Source organism: Schistocerca cancellata, chromosome 4 (assembly GCF_023864275.1).
Source record: "Schistocerca cancellata isolate TAMUIC-IGC-003103 chromosome 4, iqSchCanc2.1, whole genome shotgun sequence".
NCBI lineage: Eukaryota > Metazoa > Arthropoda > Insecta > Orthoptera > Acrididae > Schistocerca > Schistocerca cancellata.
In genome coordinates, this window is record NC_064629.1 from 911972789 (window position 1) to 911997875 (window position 25087).

The following is a 25087-nucleotide window of genomic DNA, read 5'->3' on the forward strand; positions in this document are numbered from 1 at the left end:
CAGGCTCAAAGGAAGGCGCTGAGGGATATAAATGGAGATCAAAGCATTATTGTTCTTAATGCAGATAAGGGTAATGCCACCGTCATACTGAACAGTGAGGACTATCATGGAAAAATCAATGACATTTTAGTTCCCTCCAATTAGAAAAAACTCCAGAAAGATCCGACTATGAAGATTTTAAGAATGACAAATCGACTGGTGAAAGCGTCTTCATTTGGCTCCGACGATAAGAAGCTGCTTTGTAAAACAGAAGCATATCCACCTAGACTTTATGGCTTACCCAAAGTTCATAAACCTGGGATTCCGTTGAGGCCAATTGTCAGCGCTATAGGCGGACCAACACACGAGTTAGCTAGACACCTTGCCTCAATGCTGCAGCCTTATGTTGGTAGGACGGACAGTCACATTAAAAATTCAGCTCATTTCATTGACAAGTTAAAGGAAATGAGCGTGGGCCCGGATGATATCCTCGTCAGTTTTGACGTTGTGTCATTATTTACCATGATTCCGGTAAACGAAGCTATCTTATGCATAACGGATATTTTTCCTACCGATATTGTGGCATTATTCCGAAACTGCCCCACCACAACCTACTTTCAATGCAATAATGACTATTATGAACAGATTGACGGGGTGGCTATGGGCAGTCCTCTCAGTCCTGCTGTGGCTAACTTATTTATGGAGACTTTTGAACAACGGGCGTTGCAGAAAGCCAGTAAGAGACCAGCCAGATGATATCGCTACGTCGATGACACGTTCGTAGTACGGACACACGGAGCAGAGGAGTTGGATGCCTTCCTGACACATTTAAACAGCATTAATCCTAAAATCCAATTCACTATGGAGACGGAAAGGAGTGGGCAATTGAACTTCCTGGATGTGTCTGTGATTAAACGACGGGACGGAACGTTGGGCCATAAGGTGCATAGGAAGCCCACACATACTGATCGTTATCTACACAAAGAATCAGACCACCACCCTAGACAAAAAAGAGGTGTAATGAAAACTTTCGTAGACAGGGCGTACAAACTTTGTGAACCTGTTTATTTAAAAGATGAGATTGAACATCTACGGTCAACGTTCGTGAGGAATGGCTATTCTAGCAAGGATATAGATCGAGCACTTCGCTCTAGGCAGAGAATCAGGAGTAACGACGAACAACAGTCGTCCAAGGGCAAAGTTTTTCTTCCGCTCATTAGTAAGGTCACAGGCCGCATTGGGAAAGTTTTAGGCAAGTATGGGGTGGAAACTATTTTCAGACCCACCAGAAAAATAAAAGAATTTTTAAGGTCGGCAAAAGATGCACGAGACCCTTTGGCTACACCGGGGGTATATAAAATTCCTTGTAGTTGTGGACAGGTTTACATCGGTACCACAAAGAGAAGTGTGAACACCCGTCTTGTTGAACATAAGAGGAATTGCCGCCTGGGTCACACGGATAAATCGGCCGTAGCGGAACATGTTTACCAGGAAGGTGATCATGAAATAAAATTCAGCGAGACGAGCGTCATATCAAAAACCTCGCATTATTATGCACGCTTGTATAGAGAGGCTATCGAGATTGATAAACATCGTAATAATTTTAACAGGAAAGACGAAGGTGTTAAACTGGATAAAATTTGGATGTCAGCGTTGCTCCGCAAGCGTGACGATCGATTACTGTCAATCGAGAATGTTGGCATTACCAGAGACAATCTCATAGCCGACGCCACGTGATCGACTGTGGCGCCCTCTGTACTGCCTATATAATCAGCACTTCGGCGAGTTCTCTTCGCAGTTCGCCGCTTTACCTCCGAGGATGTCTCCCGCAGTAGGAGACGAAACGTCAGGAGAGTGTTTTATACTTCGACCACGGCCTATCAGCCCGGAAGTTTTAAGTGAAGAGAATTTATGATTGTATGCCTTGAGCATAAATTATCTCTAGTATATGACTAACGGCGTTTTGAGCCATTTGTTTACCGATTTTATGACAGTTAAGTAACCTCAGAGCAAAATTGAAAAAGTTCTGTTAACTTTGTTCCAGCAAAATATTGGAGGATAAAATGTGTATATTCCCATTTCATTGTGACCCACCCTTAGATATGAAGTGAACAGAGTCTGAGGAACCTTTTTTGTTTGTTCTACAGGACAAACCTGATAATGGCAGCCTGGTAGCTGAGTGGTAAGCTCACAGACTGCCAATCCTAAGGGCCTTGATTCAATTCCCGGCAGAGTCAGAGATTTTCACCGCTTAGGGACTGTGTGTTGTGTTGTCCTAGTCATCATCATTTGATCCACATCGACGCTCAAGTTACCGAAGTGGCGTCAAATCGAAATACTTCCACCCGGCCAACGGTCTACCCGACGGGAGGTCCTAGTCGCACGACATTTATTTAACAGCGAAAATGTAGCAAGCGACGAACTTCTTTGCCTTCCATCATTTTGTGGTGCTTCTCAAAGAGAAATATTTTCGTTAACTATTTAAATTCTGCTTGAAGTTTTATGCAACTGATTAAGAACTCTCATTCTCAAATACTGGACGAATGAATGCTGGGTATTCGCACGTCGCGGGATTCACAATTTTTTCAAACTCAGCCCCAAATCTTTCATAGGTAGATGTTTCTTACCCCATAACGACTCTTTGCAGACAGAACAGGATATGTGTACCTGCTCTGGTTATAATCGGGCCTGTGGCTTATGAGAATATACGGAACACACATAGATACATACTCGAACATTCATTTCTACACTGAAGCGCCAAAGAACCTGGTGTAGGGATGCGTATTCAAATACAGAGATAGGTAAACAGGCAGAATAGGGCGCTGCAGTCGGCAGCGGCCGGCCTGAGTGGCCGAGCGGTTCTAGGCGCTACAGTCTGAAACCGCGCGACCGCTACGGTCGCAGGTTCGAATCCTGCCTCGGGCATGGATGTGTGTGATGCCCCTAGGTTAGTTAGGTTTAAGTAGTTCTAAGTTCTAGGGGACTCATAACCTCAGTTATTAAGTCCCATAGTGCTCAGGGCCATTTGAACCATTTGAACCAGTCGGCAGCGCCTGTATGAGACAACAAGGCTGCAAGAACGGGACCAACGATGAAAGAAGAGAATCGCTCAATGTGACAGAAGTGCAACCCTTCCGAAAATTGCTGCAGATTCCTATTCTGGCCCATCAGTAAGTGTCAGCGTGTTAACCACTCAGCGAAACATCATCGATACGGGCTTTGGGAGCTGAAGGCCCACTCGTGTACCCTTGATGACTGCACGACACAATGCTTTACGCCTCGCCTGGGCCAGTCAACAACGATACTGCACTGTTGACGACTGGTAACTGTCACACCACTACATCCAACAATCTCGGTTCCGTCGCTCGTCCGCCATCAGACTGCCCTCTTTGGCATCGTCACCACGTATCGTTCGGCTGACGTCGGTGGGGTAGTGTCCTGGCGTCATCAATGATGATTTCTACTTATTGAAAAATATGATTCAACGATGTATTCAGTACGCCTTGTTAACAATTATCTTTTCTCTTTGATTCTCTCTTCTACATGCTCTGGGGTTTAAGATCAGGTTTACTTCACATCGTACATTACACATAAAAAATTCGATTGTTCGGCAATGAATGTAAAGTGATTTGACACCGGAGTTTACAGCAGATATCATCACGTCACTAGCCGAATGGATTACATTGTGACCCTGATTATCCTTAGTCGATAACGAAAAGGATAGGTTTAGAGATTTAATCAGGATATTCACAGTCTATGACACTAGGGCTATTCGCAAAGTAAGGAACGATAGGTCGCGAAATGGATACAACAGTGAAAATCAAAACTGTTTTATTTGCAACAGTTAGCTACAACTTTCAGCTACTAATCTCCATATTCGCCGATCCGATTTAGACGTTTGTTGTAGAGTTGTACCAACTTTCCAATACCATCGTCGTAGAAGACAGCCGCCAGTGCTTTCCGCCAATTCTCTACGCTGGCCTACAACTCGTTGTCTGTGCCAAAATGTTGTCTTCATAGCCAGCGGTTCATGTGAGCAGAGATGAAACTCAGAGGGAAAAAATTACGGGCTGTATTGTGGATAATCAAACATTTCCAATTGAAAACGATGCAGGAGCATCTTCATTGCCCCTGCAGAAAGCGGCTGAAAATTGTCTTGAAGAAGAAAACGCACGACAGTTATGGCTGTATAGCTTCAGGAGAAACATCTCACCAGGCTCTCGAACTTGGAGGGAGACACTATTGTTCTAGGTACCTTTATGTGCTCCCTATGTGCTCAGAATTAAAAAGAACGACGTAACGCGATCGACGGGCATACTAGAGACACCGCCCAACACACCTGTGCTAAACTTCATCGGATTTTCACTGTGGTTTCCATTTCGCAACCGATCGTTCCTTACTTTCCGAATAATCCTCGTGCATTGTGCTCTGTGCTCCGACGTCTCTGCCTGCTATGTTGATAATAAGTGCATGATAACCCAGGGATCGCAGTGGCTATTGAGATTCGCAGGTGCAATGGGAACACAAGTGGCAAAGGAAAAATTTGTGCAAAAACTCACGCGGCTACTATTATTCAACAAAGTAACTCTGCAGTTGGGCCCAGCAGTGAGGTTCTGGGTGCCATTTCTTTTTATAGCAGGACCCCTTTGGTTGTCATCCGCGGCGCCCTAACAGCACAGCAGTATGTCGACGATATTCTACGTTCCGTTTTATTGTCCTTCACGGCAAACCATTACGGGCTTAAATTTCAGCATTATAATACCCAACCGTACGCTGCGAAAATTTCTAATGCTTGTCTTCGTGCTTGCCAACCCCTACATCTCCCCACTTGAGACCATTCGGAGGATTATGGGGAGGACCCTCCAATCAGCTCGGGATTTTGAAGACCTAACGCGCCAGCTGGACAGAATTTGGTACGATATCCTACAGGAGGACATCTAACAACTATCAGTCAGCGCCAAGCCGAATAACTGCTTTCACAAGGGGCAGAGGTGATCAACGCGTTACCGGCTTGCTCCATTTGTGAGTCTGCTTCTCTTGAATAAATCATTAAATTCTTCTGAAATCGTAATCATTTTTTCGCATGTAGACGTACATCCCATATAGCGACTTCCATCTTGTTCGGATGATTCCTTCGCGGTGAGTCATTGTTTTTGTCTTAGAGTGTATGTTATGGAGGGGCATCGTTCCACCGCACCCCTCTTCTGACCCTTGTCAGCTTACCAGATCTTAGAGCCGCTGCTTCCCCTTCAAGTACCTCCTCAGTTGGACTTATCGAAGTGAGTGCACTCAGTTACAGTTCTTCCACCAAGGAACAATCCCTGAAACTACTGGAATGGAACCAGAGTCCTCTTCTTTGTAGTCTGTGATACTGCCTGCTCATCTAAGAACATTAGTAGACCGTCATATTGGCGGGGTCCTATTCCTCCTGTTTCATTCCGCATCTCATCACCCGTAATAAACTATTGTGTGTGTCTTCACCGGCAAATTTCCTTTGCTCATAGTCCTTTCCATCCCTTGCATCCTTTTAATTCACGGTTTTCCCCAGCACCCTCTGTTTGTCGGTATATATTCAAATAGACTCTTGCGCTAATGACCGTAGCAGTTTTGCGCCCTAAAACCATAACAAAAAAATACTCTTATTTTTTGGTGTTTTTCCTTGTAACATACGTATTAAGTTGTCCACAGCAAAGAAGTTATCTGCGTTCTCATAATAACAACGCTAATCAAATTTTCCGCAGCGATCTTTTTTTCTGGTGAGTGATGGGATGTTCATGTAATTCTTGTTTCTTGTCTGACAAATAATGTTTAAGGAATAATACTTCCCAATATTCCTGAATAAGCATTCGATTGTGCACAATACAGAAATTGACGTGGACTAATGACCCAAATTTGTGGGGTGTAGTACGTTTACATTCACAGAGCCTGATAGAAATCACGGTGGGAAATTGCGTGGCATGCCTGTTGTGCTGGATGAGCAATGTGAAGTTGATATTACGTATTACAGCAGTTATTGTGACTTGTTACTTATCAAGTTACCATTTATAAGCTGACGAACTTAATGAAGTTGCGACCGACAGCGAGTTTCCGCTGTGGAGACGATCTTGGTATAGATTTGCGCAGCCGCTATAACGAGCTCGTTAACAGCTGAGCGCGGCCCCAATTGTCTCCAATGCAATGGAGTTTCAGCTCGCGGTAATGCCTCAGAGAATTGGAGTGCCGGACTTTTCGTGGCCGTAGGCTCAGAGATGAATTCTAAAATATTCGCATCATGCATAATTTCTGCAGGAAGCAGCATATCATTATAAGTTTAAAACAATTATATTGCATCCACAACGAGCCGTGCCTGACTGTTTTAAATTAAAATTTATTCTTTGTGCTCGGTTCATAAATTTTTGTTTGCGATTATATGGTTTCTCTCTTTCAGCTCCTGTATTTCGAATATATTTCCCCGCTTTTATCACTTAGTCCCTTTGAATAACTAACGTGTTTTACACTATCTACTGTTCGTGAACGTAGTAACTAATGCTCAAGGGCAAAACTCCACATCGAGTACTTGTTGTAATCGATCCTTCGACGTAATCTGAGGAGTTGGCTTCATCAGCAGAATAAAGTTGTTAGGGTATATTTGTTGCGTCTCTCATTTCCTCATTTTCTTGCTGCGACTATCACACAAAAATATTGTGTAGGTATAGCCTATGACTGGGGAAAGATTTCCTGCAGCATGATAATATTATCATAACATTTATTGCAAGGTATTTTAATCACGTGACTAATGATAATAAGAGAATCGAAGACTGCCAGCTGCTACTGTGTGCAAATTATTGTGCTGAATTGTCAGATCCTAGGTCTCAGTGAAGAACATTGTCACGTCTTAATTTGTTTAGCATTGGGAAGAAAATGATAAGTGCTATTTTATCGCAAAAACTGGGATCTTCATGGCATCGTGACTTGTTATGAGAAATTCTGTCCACCACTCGGAAAGCTACTTTCTTGAAGAAGATAGTGATTATGCGGCGTGTTCTAGTGGGGAAATGTTTCGAAATAATACAAAAGGGGCTGCGTTGAGTCTAAAGCTAATTCACTGTATTCGTACACCAGACATTACTTTCCAGATCCATTTCGTTAGGAGTTCTTTAGACAGCCGTAACGTAAACGAACCTTGAGAGTGTTAATATTCATTCATTAATGAATTAAAGACAAAATATCGCCGGAGATTTATTTATAAACGCTCTTATTTGCTTACAACGGAAACTCCCCATGCACCCGGTCAGATTTAATGGTAGGAGACACAGTGAACAGCCCGTCAAAAAATGAACACGGGTCAAGCATGAAAACAGGAATAAGGAGTACGGAACTGTGAAAAAAGCAACATAGAAACAGCGAATGGTCAAAGCTTAACAAGTGCAACAATGTGCGAAAAAGAAAAGCGCCGGCATCGTGGTTAAGGGTTCACAGAGTTAGACTGCATAGAAGCCGAATCGTGTTCCAAGCTCTCTGATGTCTTTTAATTTACTTTTTCGCTGTTCGTTGTAATCAGATTTGTGTCTGTGTCGTGGTGTAATGTCGGTTTGCAACAGCGAGGTGTATCTGCGCATCTACTATATTAGAAGCCGAAAGGAAGTGGCTTTGGAATGTGAACCGCAAACATTTGGTGGCAAGGTGACAAGTCAACCGAATCCTTTGCCGGAAAACACGTCTCGTGTGTTAAATGACAGGACACAATTTTTACTCCTGATGAGAGAGTGAGATATGCCTCCATGCTCGATTTAGGAGTTGGTATGAATGTGAATGTCATCACTCCCAAGGAAATCACGAAAATATAATAGTTTGTCACACAACTCCAACATATGAACGCACCAGTTTCACAATTACACAGTTTCTGTGTGCTATGTCAAAACAAATGTTTTTAACTTTTTAGAAGTTGCGTTCTGTTTTGAAAGTTTTGGTGTTTGCATTCTAACAAAGTTCCATCCGTTTATTTGTTGTTTTCATTTCTGTGAGACATCTATGTGCTATCTCGCCTGCTCTCACTATTGATCACATTTACTTGCGACGGTAATTTATTCTTAGCCAACGGCCTTCCCGCAGTGGTAACACCGGTTCCCGTCATATTACCGAAGTTAAGCGCTGTCGGGCTGGGCTAGCACTTGGATGGGTGACCATCCGGTCTACCGAGCGCTGTTGGCAAGCGGGGTGCACTCAATCCTTGTGAGGCAAACTGAGGAGCTACTTGGTTGAGAAGTAGCGGCTCCGGTCTCGGAAACTGACAAACGGCTGGGAGATCGGTGTGCTGACCACATGCCCCTCCATATCCGCATCCAGTGACGCCTATGGTCTGAGGATGACACGGCGGTCGGTCGGTCCCATTGGGCCTTCATAGCCAGTTCGGGAGGAGTAATGTATTCTTACTACATGACTTATACTCTATAACCAATGTGTAGTATGGCAGCCGCTAAGACTGCAGAAAGAAAACAAGGATTTCAATGACTGTACGGTCAGCTGATTAAGTTGTGAAAAGAAACAATAATAAAAGGCACGTCAGGGCTTAGAACCCGGCTCGCCCACTTCGCAGTCCGACACCGCAACTACTTCACCTCGATCTACATCTACATCTACATCCATACTCCGCAAGCCACCTGACGGTGTGTGGCGGAGGGTACCTTCAGTACCTCTATCGGTTCTCCCTTCTATTCCAGTCTCGTATTGTTCGTGGAAAGAAGGATTGTCGGTATGCCTCTGTGTGGGCTCTAATCTCTCTGATTTTATCCTCATGGTCTCTTCGCGAGATATACGTAGGAGGGAGCAATATACTGCTTGACTCTTCGGTGAAGGTATGTTCTCGAAACTTTGACAAAAGCCCGTACCGAGCTACTGAGCGTCTCTCCTGCAGAGTCTTCCACTGGAGTTTATCTATCATCTCCGTAACGCTTTCGCGATTACTAAATGATCCTGTAACGAAGCGCGCTGCTCTCCGTTGGATCTTCTCTATGTCTTGTATCAACCCTATCTGGTACGGATCCCACACTGCTGAGCAGTATTCAAGCAGTGGGCGAACAAGCGTACTGTAACCTACTTCTTTTGTTTTCGGATTGCATTTCCTTAGGATTCTTCCAATGAATCTCAGTCTGGCATCTGCTTTACCGACAATCAACATTATATGATCATTCCATTTTAAATCACTCCTAATGCGTACTCCCAGATAATTTATGGTATTAACTGCTTCCAGTTGCTGACCTGCTATTTTGTAGCTAAATGATAAAGGATCTATCTTTCTGTGTATTCGCAGCACATTACACTTGTCTACATTGAGATTCAGTTGCCATTCCCTGCACCATGCGTCAATTCGCTGCAGATCCTCCTGCATTTCAGTACAATTTTCCATTGTTACAACCTCTCGATACACCACAGCATCATCTGCAAAAAGCCTCAGTGAACTTCCGATGTCATCCACCAGGTCATTTATGTATATTGTGAATAGCAACGGTCCTATGACACTCCCCTGCGGCACACCTGAAATTACTCTTACTTCGGAAGACTTCTCTCCATTGGGAATAACATGCTGCGTCCTGTTATCTAGGAACTCCTCAATCCAATCACACAATTGGTCTGATAGTCCATATGCTCTTACTTTGTTCAATAAACGACTGTGGGGAACTGTATCGAACGCCTTGCGGAAGTCAAGAAACACGGCATCTACCTGTGAACCCGTGTCTATGGCCCTCTGAGTCTCGTGGACGAATAGCGCGAGCTGGGTTTCACATGACCGTCTTTTTCGAAACCCATGCTGATTCCTACAGAGTAGATTTCTAGTCTCCAGAAAAGTCATTATACTCGAACACAACACGTGTTCCAAAATTCTACAACTGATCGACGTTAGAGATTTAGGTCTATAGTTCTGCACATCTGTTCGACGTCCCTTCTTGAAAACGGGGATGACCTGTGCCCTTTTCCAATCCTTTGGAACGCTACGCTCTTCTAGAGACCTACGGTACACCGCTGCAATAAGGGGGGCAAGTTCCTTCGCGTACTCTGTGTAAAACTGAACTGGTATCCCATCAGGTCCAGAGGCCTTTCCTCTTTTGAGCGATTTTAATTGTTTCTCTATCCCTCTGTCGTCTATTTCGATATCTACCATTTTGTCATCTGTGCGACAATCTAGAGAAGGAACTACAGTGCAATCTTCCTCTGTGAAACAACTTTGGAAAAAGACATTTAGTATTTCGGCCTTTAGTCTGTCATCCTCTGTTTCAGTACCATTTTGGTCACAGAGTGTCTGGACATTTTGTTTTGATCCACCTACCGCTTTGACATAAGACCAAAATTTCTTAGGATTTTCTGCCAAGTCAGTACATAGAACTTTACTTTCGAATTCATTGAACGCCTCTCGCATAGTTCTCTTCACACTACATTTCGCTTCGCGTAATTTTTGTTTGTCTGCAAGGCTTTGGCTATGTTTATGTTTGCTGTGAAGTTCCCTTTGCTTCCGCAGCAGTTTTCTAACTCGGTTGTTGAACCACGGTGGCTCTTTTCCATCTCTTACGATCTTGCTTGGCACATACTCATCTAACGCATATTGTACGATGGTTTTGAACTTTGTCCACTGATCCTCAACACTATCAGTACTTGAGACAAAACTTTTGTGTTGAGCCAACAGGTACTCTGAAATCTGCTTTTTGTCACTTTTTCTAAACAGAAAAATCTTCCTACCCTTTTTAATATTCCTATTTACGGCTGAAATCATCGATGCCGTAACCGCTTTATGATCACTGATTCCCTGTTCTGCGTTAACTTTTTCAAATAGTTCGGGTCTGTTTGTCACCAGAAGGTCTAATATGTTATCGCCACGAGTCGGTTCTCTGTTTAACTGCTCAAGGTAGTTTTCAGATAAAGCACTTAAAAAAAATTCACTGGATTCTTTGTCCCTGCCACCCGTTATGAACGTCTGAGTCTCCCAGTCTATATCCGGCAAATTAAAATCTCCACCCAGAACTATAACATGGTGGGGAAATCTACTCGAAATATTTTCCAAATTATCCTTCAGGTGCTCAGCCACAACAGCTGCTGAGCCAGGGGGCCTATAGAGACATCCAATTACCATGTCTGAGCCTGCTTTAACCGCGACCTTCACCCAAATCATTTCACATTTCGGATCTCCGTCAATTTCCTTCGATACTATTGCACTTCTTACCGCTATAAACACGCCTCCCCCTTCACTGTTCAGCCTGTCTCTGCGGTATACATTCCAATCTGAGTTTAGGATGCCGGGGCTTTTGTTCTTCGCTCAGCGTTGCACTTGTTAAGCTTGGACCGTTCACTGTTTCTATTTCGCTTTTTCCCCATAGTTCAGTACACCTTCTTCCTGTTTTCATGCTTGATCTGTGTTCAGTTTTTGAACACGCTATGCACTGGGCAATCTTACCACTAAATCTGAGGCGGGTGCGATTGGGAGTTTCTCTTGCTATATGTAAGGAATTCGACCCAAATTTGCTGAAAGGAGTTGTGACGTACCACGTTCAACATCAGTACGTAGTGCTTGCGTAAGTTACGATCGACCCTCTCAGTCTCTCTGGGGATGTACCGTAGAAACGTCGTTCCCTGTAGTCTCTCTTATAGCGTACCACTTCCAATTCCTACGTTTGCTGACACTTCTGATATGGTTAGTGGGGTATATGTTGTTAATAATGCATTAAACGTTTTGCAGTTCGCGACAGGCATGCATTTGTTAAACAACTGTTGCCCTCTTCACTGGATATCTTAATTATCTCATAGAATTCTAAGGTGTCGAGGAAATCTACTACTTTCTTTCGTTTGTACAGAGGCGCAGTGTATTCTCATTGTTCTGCTCTTACCATAACATTTTCGTCTGATTTCTTTTTTAACTTCTCTTTGTTCATATACCTGTTTTCATACTATGTTGGTTGTCTTCAACTACTGGAGGTATAATATGGTGTCGTACGAAACATGAACAAGTCTAATAATTAATAAACGTAAGAAGTTACTGTAAAAGGTTTTTGGCAAGTGCTGATATGCAAGGATAGAAGATGGTTGCTTCATGTGTAACGCTTGTTCTCAGATATTGTGGAACATTTTGTTCAGAACCCAGTTTTTAAATATAAGCGCAACCCTCAGGAAAGAATATACAATGACGGTGCAAAGCCAGAAATGTGTAATAGACTGTACTGCTGTCCTCTAAGGAGCCTCGTTGCTTCATCACCTACGCACAAAAGTGTTTCAAGTAATAATCGTATGGAAAGTCACCTGCAGATTATGTACTGTCCCTTATCGAAAATCTTATTTAGTATCTTCTGATTTGTTAGAAACAGCTGCGTTACTCTGGGCACGCTGGATAAGTATTTCACAGTAATCCTTTATCTTGTATCGTTAGGACCAAATTTACAAAACTGAGAATTCCATTTGAGAGCCAAGCATAATTTCTTTCAATTTATTTTTTTATCATGAAGCACTTGAACGTAAGTTGTATCATCGTTCTGATTTTAGAAAGGAATGAACGAAGGAGGGAAGGACTGAGGACTTTAGTTTAAAGTGGAAGGTACAATGGCCGGCTGTAGTTTTTTTTCAGTTATTTTAAGTTTCATGCTTTCTGGGGTAGTATCTGTGACTTGTGCAGCATTGAAAATTCTATGGTTGATGTACGTTTGAGCTCTGTTTCTTTTATTTTGTTCATATATTTTTGTGCTTTGATGTTGTGTACTATAATGCTGGTGAAGTTACGTCTACATCTACATACATATTCCGCGAGACACAGAATGGTGCGTGGCTGAGAGTACCTTGTACCAGCACTAGTCAATACCTTCACTGTTCCACTCGCAACTAGAGCGAGGGAAAAGCGATTGTCTATATGCCTCTGTACGAGCCCTAATTTGTCTTATCTTCGTGGTCCTTACGCGAAGTGTACGTCGGTGGCAGCAGAAACGTTCTGCAGTCAGCATCGAATGCCGGTTCACTATATTTTCTCAATATTGCCTAGGGGAAAGAGCGTCCTCATCCCTCCACGGATTCCCATTTCAGTTCCCGAAGCATCTCCGTAATCCTTGCATGCTGATCGAACCCACCGTAACAAATCTAGCAGCACGCCTGTGAACTGCTTAAGTATATCCCTTTAGTACAACCTGGTGGAGGTCCCACACACTCGAGAAGTACTCAAGGATGTGTTCGCCTAGTTTTCTATACTCCGTATCCTTTATAGATGAACTACACTTTTCTAAAGTTCTCCCACTAAACCGAAGTCGACCATTCGTCTCCCCTACTACCGGCCGTTCCATTTCATATCTCTTTGCAACGTTACGCCTAGATATTTAATCGACGTGACTGAGTCACGCAGCACACTACTAACGCAGTATTTGAACGTTACATTATTGTGTATCCTACTCATCTACATTAACTTACATTTTTCTTCATTTGAGGCAAGCTACCGTCCTTTACGTCACCTACAAGTTCATCTGAGTCATCTCGTACCCTCCTAGAGTCACTAAACGACGACACCTTCCCGTAAACCGCATCGACATCTGCAAATCGCTGCTCACTCTGTACGTCAGGCCATTAAAATATAAAGTTACCTGAGTGCAATGATGTTCTACGTTAATGGCTCTTGGAAGTTATCTCGTAGAGATAAAGAGAACGAACTGCTATGAGGCGAGTATTGTGATTGACTACTTGACGGTAGCAACGTTACTGATTTCAGTGTCTGCGTGGCCAAAATTAAGTTTTTATACAAATATTAATAGAGAGTAATTATTGCCTAACTGCAGGTTTGGTGCATGCGCCATGAAAAAATAAGAGTTAGGAATAAAGTGCTTATGTACGAGAGTTTGTGTAAACAGCATTGCCGTTTTTCCAGATTAGCAATTAAGGGGCTCCGGAACGCCCTATACTTGCAATGTTAAAATAACGCTTATAAATTACATCTTTCCTCACAAAGTATTTAAGGTAGGAAGTTGAACTTTTTACAGATTATTTATTGGAATATGGGCTACAACTTAACACAGGGATTTTACAAAATTTTAGTTCAGTTATTAAAGATGATTTTTTTTCAATTGTAATGAAAATTCACAACATTTTTTTGCAATTTTTTATTTATATATTCAAAAATATACAGTTTTTTGGAAAAAGGCTGTGTTAAATTATGCTGAAGGTACTGTGTAACATTTACTGAAAGTTTGAAACAAATATGTTTGGAAGATCCTTAGAAAACATGTAATTAGTATGAGAAAATAAAAGTTTTGGGAATCGAGCGATAAAGATTGGATTAACTTTTTAGTGCATTCCAGGTCCATAGGATGGATTATCTTGATCCTCTGCAAACTCCTCCTCCGGCTTCCTCTTGTTCCTCCTCCTGTTTACTCTTGATTGTATTTCTAGACTCTTTACAGCCCTGTCTGCAGCCCGAAGGCGTTCCTTGTCTAAAGCAAGCATCGCTCGTACCATGTTAGAATGTTGTTATTTACAGTAATAACACATACCTTTGGCTTTCCAACATTTCTACTTTTCTTAAAAGCCTTCAGAGGATTTCTAATAACTTTGCTTTTACTCATTATTATACTTCAACAAAACAGAGACTCAAGAAACAGAATTAATTACGAATATTTTTGAGATAACGACAGAGTAAATAAACATGAAACAATCGACAATCACACCAGCGATATATATTGAACCATCACAGGTTAGCCACAACACATACTTTATGTCACATCACTAAAATGTGCCTGATGAACACGGACGTTAATAATAACACCATTTGACAGCAGTTTAACAGCGCCACAGTGGATCACGCCCATGTAGAACACATTTCAAAAAAAATTTAAAAATAGTTGTAGTCTTCGGAATTGAATAAATTATATATCTATTAAAAGGTAATAGTCTGCAGATTCAGAAAACGCAAAAAAGTAAAAATTGAACTTTTCATGATTTTGAGCCTTTCCGGAGCCCCTTAAGCAAGAAAAGTAAAGCACTGTGACCAGAGAATATAGTAGCCCAATCGTACGTAACCTGACTGTGTGGTGAGTGAAAGAAACAAAGGACGACAAAATAATCGAGATCGACAAATGAATGAGTGAGATACGGACTAACGTAAAACGACAAGAAATTTTTATATGCTTTTGAATCTATTTGAGTTGCGTGTGTAGAAAGGATGGAGACTGTCGAGATAAAAAGTAAAATCTGTTCGAGACCCGAATTATTACCGAATGCTGTAGAGCATCCTCAGTGTGTAACTGTCGATTCTAAAAGGGAACTGGGCTCTAGGTTAGCGACTTGTGCTGAGCTGCAAATTAAAATAGAAGCAGAGCCAATGACGGAAGTAGACGCAGCAAGTGTTGGTAAGGCGTGTCCAACAAGGAAACTGGTTGGCAATCAGTTTGCTTGTTATGAACCAAATGTTTTCTGCTTTCTTCAAGACCCACAGAACTGAGCGAGTGTCGATTAAGCGCACCAAATCTGGCTATAGTGTGCTTACAGTAATTTCTTCTATTTGCCTAACAATGAGACGTAAAGTTTTGTAATTTTATTCCAATGAGCTTATTAACGTTAGTTTTTATACTTTGTTCAAAAATGGTTCAAATGGCTCTGAGGACTTAACTTCTGAGGTCATCAGTCCCCTAGAACTTAGAACTTCTTAAACCTAACTAACCTAAGGACATCACACACATCCATGCCCGAGGCAGGATTCTAAACTGCTACCGTAGCGGTCGCGTGGTTCCAGACCGAAGCGCCTAGAACCGCTGGGCCACACCGGCCGGCTTTATACTTTGTATGGTAAGATTTGTGTCGTGACTTGTGAAATACTGTAAACTCTGAGGTTGATATATGTTCGGTTTCTGGCCCTTTTTTGTGCTCTGATGGCTTGTTCTAGAATTGTGATGGAACTAGGAAGATTAGGAAAAAGTAAGAGAATATGAAATTATCTAAGAAGAACGTTATTGGTAAGTAGAATCTTTCAAGATACCTAAAATTGATAGCGAGTTGTTAAGAGGCAAGCATTCAATCTACCAGCCGACTGCGACAGACAGGGGGGAGATGGTAATTTTGCTATAATTCAGAGTAAAACATCTGCGTGGCAATGAATATGTTTCTACACCAAAATTAGTAGAGGTAAATTATAGTCTTTTTACACAGTGTAACCACACTTGATTTGACTCCAGATGCAACTTTTGTGATTGAAACCCCTCCCGAATAAGAGTCTTCAGATTTACAACACATTCAGGATTGCATGTGCTCGTGCGACCTCATATTTACTGTCTGAAGATATAGCTCACACAAGCGCAATATGTCCTTGAACTGAAGGTTTAATAACGTATATACTCATAGACGTTTCGCTCACAAACATTCAGCTGTCGTAGTTTTGCATTCAAGACACAAAAATTAAAAACATACAGAGACAGAATATACAGAAATAAAAACAGTACCAAAATGATTCATACGTAGTTGAAAAGCAACGATTTCCCCAAGGATCTTTCCATATTTAAGTACATAAATAAATCATCAGTTGTAATGTGTAAAATCCTTATGTATATACGGTAAATGTATTCTTAATGAAGTTATTATATATTTAACTTAATATTGCTTAGGTATGATGAGTTGCTACAACGGCTGATACAACGTAAGCCACTCACAGCGGCGATTGTAGAAGACATTTCTGAATGCGCAGTGTGACAGCATACTCCGTATGCGACGGACCTACAGGGGATGGGCAAAATAATGTTAACAGTGGTAGTAATGAGATGGTTGTTGTAAGTAGGCTGTTTAGGTTTTTATGTTGGTAACGCCATGTAGCGCTCTATATGAAAATCACTGACTGCGCTGTGTGCAGCCTGTGGCTGGTTTGCATTGTTGGAAATTGCTATTGTAGTGTTGGGCAGTTGGCTGTTAACAGCGCGTAGCGTTGCGCAGTTGGAGGTGAACCGCCAGCAGTGGTGGATGAGGGGAGAGAGATGGCAGAATTTTAAGAGCGGACGATCTGGACATCTGTCCGCCAGAAAGAGTAAATTTGTAATACTGGATTACATGAACTGATATATATATATATATATATATATATATATATATATATATATATATATATAAAATGACTTTTGAACACTATTAAGGTAAATACATTGTTTGTTCTCTATCAAAATCTTTCATTTGCTAACTATGCCTATCAGTAGTTAGTGCCTTCAGTAGTTTGAATCTTTTATTTAGCTGGCAGTATTGGCACTCGCTGTATTGCAGTAGTTCTAATAACGAAGATTTTTGTGAGGTAAGTGATTCATGAAAGGTATTGGTTATTGTTAGCCAGGGCCATTCTTTTGTAGGGATTATTGAAAGTCAGATTGCGTTGCGCTAAAAATATTGTGTGTCAGTTTAGTGTTTATCAGAATAAGTAAAGAACGAAATGTCTGAGTATGTTCAGTTCTGCTCAGCTGTTTGAAAATCAAATAACGTAAGGGGTTTACCAGCACAGTAATTCAATAATTTTTCGAAGGGGACGTTTCATTGTTTAAATGGTTTAAATGGCTCAGAGCACTATGGGACTCAACGTCTGAGGTCATTAGTCACCTAGAACTTAGAACTAGTTAAACATAACTAACCTAAGGACATCACACACACCCATGCCCGAGGCAGGATTCGAACCTGCGACCGTAGCGGTCTCGCGGTTCCTGACTGCAGCGCCTAGAACCGCACGACCACTTCGGCCGGCACGTTTCATTGTGTTTGACGGTCTACAACGCAGGTAAGGCACGTGTCGTGCTGGACTGTGCGTGATCAGTACGGACTAGGCATCATTGCAGGCTTCGTATTTGCATTTAGAGGCGGAGGTGGACGTGCAGTGAAAGACCTGACAGAGTTCCAAACAGGGCAAATTGTGAGGGTCCGATTAGCTGGAGCATAAATAACCAAGAGAGCCCACTTATGAATATTTCAAGAGCAACAGCCTACACAGAACTTGGAAAGAAATCATCGTCTAAACGTAATAGTGGGCGAAAACGAAATCTTAATGACAAGATCGTCGCATGCCAACACGAATTGTGTCAAAACAACACAAAACTTCGGCGGCTAAGGCGACTGCAAAGTTCGGTAGCTGTCTTCGAGATCCCGTATATATCCGCTGAAAATTCCTTAAAGCGAATATTTATGGGCGGGCTGCTGTACTTAAACCGTTAGTGACAACAACCAAAGCAAAGAAGCGTAAACCGTGGTGTCAGGAGCATAAATCCTGGTCGGCTGACCAGTGGAAACACGTCATACGGTCCGACGAGTCAACGTTTTCATTATTCCCAACATCAGGCCGGGTTGTCGTCTGTAGAACGCCAAAGGAAGCCTACAATCCTGATTGCTTGATTCCAACGGTTAAGTGTGGAGGTGGAAGTGTGATGGTGTGGACAGCCATATCATGGTTTTCTGGCGGTCCCATCATTACTCTCAATGGCCGTGTTATAGTCATCGACTACGTGAACATTTTAGGTGATCAGGCGCACCCCATGATTCTAAAGTTGTTCCCTAGCAGCCGGCCGCGGTGGCCGTGCGGATCTAGGCGCCTCAGTCCGGAACGGCTTAACTGCTACTGTCGCAGGTTCGAATCCTGCCTCGGGCAAGGATGTGTGTGATGTGCTTAGGTTAGTTCGGTTTAAGTAGTTCTAATTTCTAGGAGACTGATGACCTAAGATGTTAAGTCCCATAGTCCTCAGAGCCATTTGAACCATTTGTTCCCCAGCAATGATGCCATATTTCAGGACGCTAATGAACCAATTCACACAGCGAGGACAGTACAATCGCGGGGTGAGGGGCATGCAACTGAACTGCAGCGTCTTTCCTGGCCAGCACAGTCCCTGGACTTGAACAGTATCGAACCTTTGTGGGTGGTATTGGAGCGCAGACTCCGGAGCAGATTTCCGCCTCCCTCGTCACTACAGGTGTTAGAAAAGGTTCTGATCGAAGAATGGCATAGTATTCCACTGGGACCATACAATCACTGTATTACAGCCAAATGGAGGTCTAACCTTTTATTAATATACCATTCTCAAGCAACCACAGGTGTTCACATAATTTTGTCTATCCCCTATACATAGTAGTCGCATATTACTGGGACTCGTGGTAGTAGCACGAACATTTTTATTCTAAAGCCATTTGTTATCAAACTATAATGCGCTAACGTTCGGAAACATAATGATGTGCAATTTCTCATCATTAATGGTAACTCATGAATGGTTTCGTGTTACCGATTCTATCTAATCTAACATGAGTTAACTGATCTATCCTACAGCGACCCCACAAAGTGCGATGTATATGAATAGTTAGCCTAATGTTACGTAGTACATTAACCCGTTTTCCTTTACTAGCATGCTACAACCATTATCTTATGTCAAAAAAGGAAAAGGAACTCGACAATCTGTCGTAAATCAAATCGGTATTTTATTGCAGATCTGGATTTCATCTGCTGAATAACTATGCCTGTGCCTTTAAATCTAGTCATAAACTCAATGAAGATGGATATTAAATAGCTCAAACTTACATCTGCAGTAAAATACAGATAGGATTTGCGATTGATTGCTTAAATGCTTTTTCTTTTTTGAAATTTACCGCACGTACTGCAAACAGCTGTTCCAATGGAATCATACTTGATTCTTTTATGTAGCTACATGTCAGATTAACGGCGGTTCATATCATGATACAGGAGATGGGGGCAGATAAAAATGGCTCGGACGAGTCAGTCTGGTCGAGGCTATAGCTGGCCACCCGGAACACCTGAGCTGTCAGTGCGCAATTACTTAGTGTGGGGAGTCATCAAGTCTAAGGTGTATCGCAACAAACCTCACAGTCTTCAAGAACTTCAGTAGAACATTCCGGATGAGACTGCAGCAATTCCAGCAGTGCAGCTTCGATGCACCTTCAGCAACTTGCTGACCAGAGACTAGAAGTTCCAAGAGGGGAATGTTGGTCACTTTCAACATCTTCTATAGCCAGATTAGCACCACATTTTCTTTCCTCTGTTGTGTTTTCTTCTACCTTGGAACTTTGTTCCCCGGGGCCACTTTTATTTGTCTCACCCAGTAGCTTAAAGCATCGTAGCAGTGGGGTCGAGTACGGAGTTTAGGTAATGGTCATTTATCCACCAAAAGGTGGTTGGCCATAAATGTCACTGTATCAGAAACAGTTCATCATCAGTATCGTCATCAATCATTATAGGTCAACTGCTGCATAAAGGCCTCGTCTAGGGTTTTGCACACGTTACTCTCCTCAGCTACACTCATCCAACTTCAAAATCCACGTTTCCGATTTTAGTCTACCCGCCTTCGATTAGTTTGTTGTCTCCGTCTTTTAATATCGTTTGGAATTCAGCAAAGAATTTCTTTGGTCCATCATCGGTACGTTCATCTCCCTGTATATCCGGATCACCTCCATTTCATTCCCATTACTGCTACAATTAAGTCTTCCTCTTTATGCTGTTATCTTTGTTTTCTGGTCTCTGCTAGTACTAGGGCGCGTTGGAAAGTAATCACTGTGGATTTCTCTGTGAAAACTTCGATAGCTTTTAAGACAAAAGAAACATGATTATAATCTTATATCATTATTCTTAATGTCTACATATCTGCTGACCTGTGCTTCTAGACGGTTCCAAATTGTAGCATGTAACACGGCAGTGTGTAACATAACTATGCCAGTGAGTGACAAACGACGTGCAGTGATCGAGTTTCTAATTCAAAGAGTTCTTCCCCACTTAGAACACTCTTCTTCAGGATGCGAGTGCCAGACAACACACGATCGCTACGATATCTGCAATAATTCGACGCATTGGGTTCACTGTTACCAATCATCCTCCATGCAATCCCCGGCAAGTCTTTATCTGATATTCATCTGTTTCCAAAGCTAGAGAACATACTCTAATCCTTAAACTTTGGTAGTTATGAAGCGGTGCAAGCATAGAGGAGGTTGTGGCTCCTTCGACGGTGTCAAACATTCTCCGATGACGATATTAACAGACTATGTTCAGATATAAATATGTGGACATAATGAATAAGGAAGTAGAATGCCAATACCGCTTTCTTTGGTAAAGAAAGCTTTAAACGCTTGCACAAAAAAAAATCGGTTGCATTGCTTTTCAGAACGCCTTCGTAATTTTCAACATGCGTCTGTCCATTTCTTGCACAGAAATCCCCCCTTTTTGGACTTTTTCGCCTTGTAATTTCATGTTTCACTGACAGAAAATCATATCTGGTAATGCACACTAATTGTAAACTTCACATTCCAGAAATATCACAGGCTTAGTTTTCTGTGATTCGCTGAGTAAGTGCACGTTCGGCCATATTTATCATTGTATTTATTTATTTTGTTGTTCATCTAGCCGTCGTTTGGGTTAAAATACAAAAATTCATGACTGCAAAGTTAATTTGCATAATTTTCTTCTTAGTATCTTGTTTATAAATCCCTTTACCCACACTGTAACTGATTGTTACGCCAACTCTCGGACTTCCTCAGTTAACTTCTTCTACTCGACGGTGATTCGTATCTAGAGGAAATAAGTCAGAAGATAATTAGTTATCACCATTAATAAGTATTCTATCTTCGTTTTCCCAATCTGCGAAGAAGTTGAGAAATGAAATACAAGCTGCTCTCTCGAATACCTAAAGACGTAAACAGAAGTGTTGCACAGCATTATAGTAATTTAGTGTAGGAATAACATTTTGTTACAACCGGTTGCAAACATGCTAAGTGGAACACGTCCATCTGATATGGAATGTTGGAATAACCAATGTCAACAATCAGTAGAAATGAAGTATAAACAGACAAAGCTTTTTGCTTCATAATGTCCGATAGAAAACCTCACGAACACTTGATTCAGCACTTAGCTACTTCACTTAGGGGATGACACAAGAACGCCTCTCAGGCTGCAAACTTTGCATAGAGGAATCGTTCAAAGCTCTGAAGTTAGACATTAGCCCAACAAAGAACGGTAGCAGATTCAGAAAACTGGAGCACATTCAATCAGCTGTACAGGGGGGACCACGTCATCGACTGCTATAAGACCCTCGTCTTCTGTCCATTCACTCTCAGACTTACGCCATTTCATCTACATCACTGATACCGATGGAAGGTTATCTCGACTAGTTGCAGGATGCCCTGGTGACTACAAAAAAGTGTCTGTCTACAGCCACCTCAGCCTGGGTGACCACTGGTACGAGCACACAACCATCTGGAAGAGATGGGAACTTAAACTGCCAGTCACAACTGTGACTGACTGAAGATGGTGGTCGGCCAGTCTTCCGTGAATGACGAACCGATCTGACCATCTATGAGCTGTTCAATATGGGAGCAGGCCGCCTATGTTACGAGTCCTTGGCATTGCAAGTTTTGCTATATGAGGTATAAGCTGGGACCACCTCTCAGGCTGCTGTTCATGTCACTATTGGATATTCTACCTACAAGCTATTTTGACATCTGACAACATGAGCATGCAGATATCTGGGTCCAGCCGAAGCACAGCTTCACTCAACAAGAGTACTGAGGCTCCGACAGATGTCCACAACCATGCCGGGATGTAGCGACGTGCGGGCCGCTGGGCCCTCCAACGATGGGGCTGCAGCACAAGCCACAGCCAACGCAAGATCCTGTACCTGGAAATTCCTCACTGGGTGCTGATGTGCAACCACGTGCCTTTGTAGAACGTAGGCTCAGCACGGCCGCTGCTAGGCATTACTACAAAAAAGACAGAGTGATTGTAAAACTCCCGAAAATCATTTTCTTTTAATTGAAAGATGTCTCATTATCGGCCCAGCACTCCACAAGATCCCACCATCCTACCTCCACTCGTCTATCCTACACTCACACAGTAGGCAGCATCTGGAGGGCTCCTACAAATCTGATGTCAGCCAAACCTGAAGTCCTGCAAAGTGGGGCAGAAGGTGTGATTTCTGACATCGTACAAATTCGGTTTCGGAGCACTGACGTCGGCCACTGCCACTGTCATGAAGCCATTCTCGTACATCAGCAGCCATCGCCATCTGTTATTATGCAGAGCGACGACTGGCCAATATGTGTCGGTAGGTTTTCTGCCTTTTTTTATTTTGGGACCATGTTGTGCATGCCATTACAAAGGTTGCTGGAAGAGACAAAACTCTTTATTATGATTGGTTTGGATATTCTCGGACAATCTAACGTGATAGCAGCTGAAAATAAATATAGTCTCGCGATACTATTTCGTTTTTCTCAGTGTGTGGCTATGATAAGGATCCCAGAGACCAGCTAGTGGGCACAGTCCCATATGCGATGGTTGACACTAACATTTGGTTAACTATAATTGCAGATCAGGGTACAAACTTTCTTTCAGGCCCCTTGAAGCAGCTGTGTCATCTACATCATCTCTGAAAACCTTGCAGCAGGAATTTCCTTCGACAAGCAAATGGTCATACCAAAAGAATTTGACACACCATTTCTAAAATTTTAAGCCATTATGTAAATAATCATCATGGTATTTGGGGCACATATCTTCAGTAAAGTCCAAGTCTTCCGCCATATGAGGTGCTATATGGCAGAAAAATGCGATCTCCTTTTCAGGTTCTGGAACCTAAATTAGGTGCTACTGAGTTGTCAGTGAAAAAAATCATGAAGCAATTAAGAGAACTTTGGCTGGAGGTAACATGATCAAATACAAACGCGTCGAATGTCAGGAAAAGATGGAGCAACGTATAGGGTAACTGCCACTCTACAGAGTGGGTAGTGGGTTTTGGAAGTAAGCCCATATACACCAAATGGAAGAACAAAAACGTTTTTAACAAGGTACCAGTGTCCATATCAAGTAATAGGGACGACATTGCCAGTAAATGTGAAGGTGCAGCTTCCAATGAAGACATCAGTCAATCATGTAAGCCGAATCAAACGCTTAAATTGTGTGGTAGATGTTTTACCACAGATTCCAGCACTTCAGGTGGCGTGGAATGGAAGCTTTAAATTGTGAAGAAGCCACTAGTGAAAAATGTTCAGGATTCACACAATAGACAGTACTCATGAAGACCGTATGTTTGGTTTCCTTTGACAGTGCCAGTTTTTCTGAACAACTGAGACTGGTATGCTTTCGTTTTGTGGATTTTGTTTTGTTTATTCTATGTGCGTTAATGGTTTCACATTGTTCTAGTATTCAGCTATATTTTATTATGCGCCAACGTTTCGGCAAGAAGAGAGGGGAAGTGACGAAAAATTCCTTTCTCTCAGGTAACGTGCCAGCAGAGGTAGCCAGAATATGATAACCAAATGGTTCAAATGGCCCTGAGCACTATGGGACTTAACATCTGAGGTCATCAGTCCCCTAGAACTCAGAACTACTTAAACCTAACTAACCAAAGGACATCACACGCATCGATGCCCGAGGCAGGATTCGAACCTGCGACCGTAGCGCTCGCACGTTTCCAGACTGAACCGCCTAGAACCGCTCGGCCACACCGGCCGGCATATGATAATCTTGCTGTTCTAATACCTAGTCCAGAGGGGACTATGGGGTGAATTATGGACTCAGTCTCTTGAACCTTGAGTGGTATTTCAAGATCATCCTACGACCTGTTAATAAGTCATCTGTGGATGGCTGAATTACTTTTGAATGTGTGGAAGAGGAGAACTGAGGTGTGTGAATTAGAACATTCGTATGTGGAATTGCAGAAGGAAGCGGAGAAAGAAGGAATTCTGGCGAAAGGTGATCGATCTGGTGCCGTGAACAGTAATTCAGAGAAAGAGAGGATGGATAATAGTAATGATCGGGAGAGCAGATGTCGAAGATATTCAGAATTTGAACAGCACACTAGGCCAGGTACAAGCTGAAGCCGACGCTGCGAAAGCTAAGGTAGAATTTCATACCACCCAACTAGTGAACGTGTAGCAAGCTGTACTAAATAACACAAGGTTGGTACAGGAATTGGCAACGGAAATAACGCAATATATGCAAAACACCAAGCGGACTATAAGTGATCAAAAATTGGCACGAAATAAACTGGATACAGTAGATGAGCAGATAGCTGTACCCATACTGCTACGGATTTTGACGGACAGTATCAATGAAGGAAGGCTGTAAACAGCAATATTACAGGAATCCGTCTTCCATGCCATACATGGACATCTGTCGCTG

The 25087-nt window shown here is 42.4% G+C and overlaps 1 pseudogene; it reads left to right on the top strand.

Annotated features, from left to right (window-relative positions):
* Positions 1-8051: 8051 nt before the first annotated feature.
* On the top strand, positions 8052-8169 carry LOC126185876 (5S ribosomal RNA; annotated as a pseudogene).
* Positions 8170-25087: the final 16918 nt, after the last annotated feature.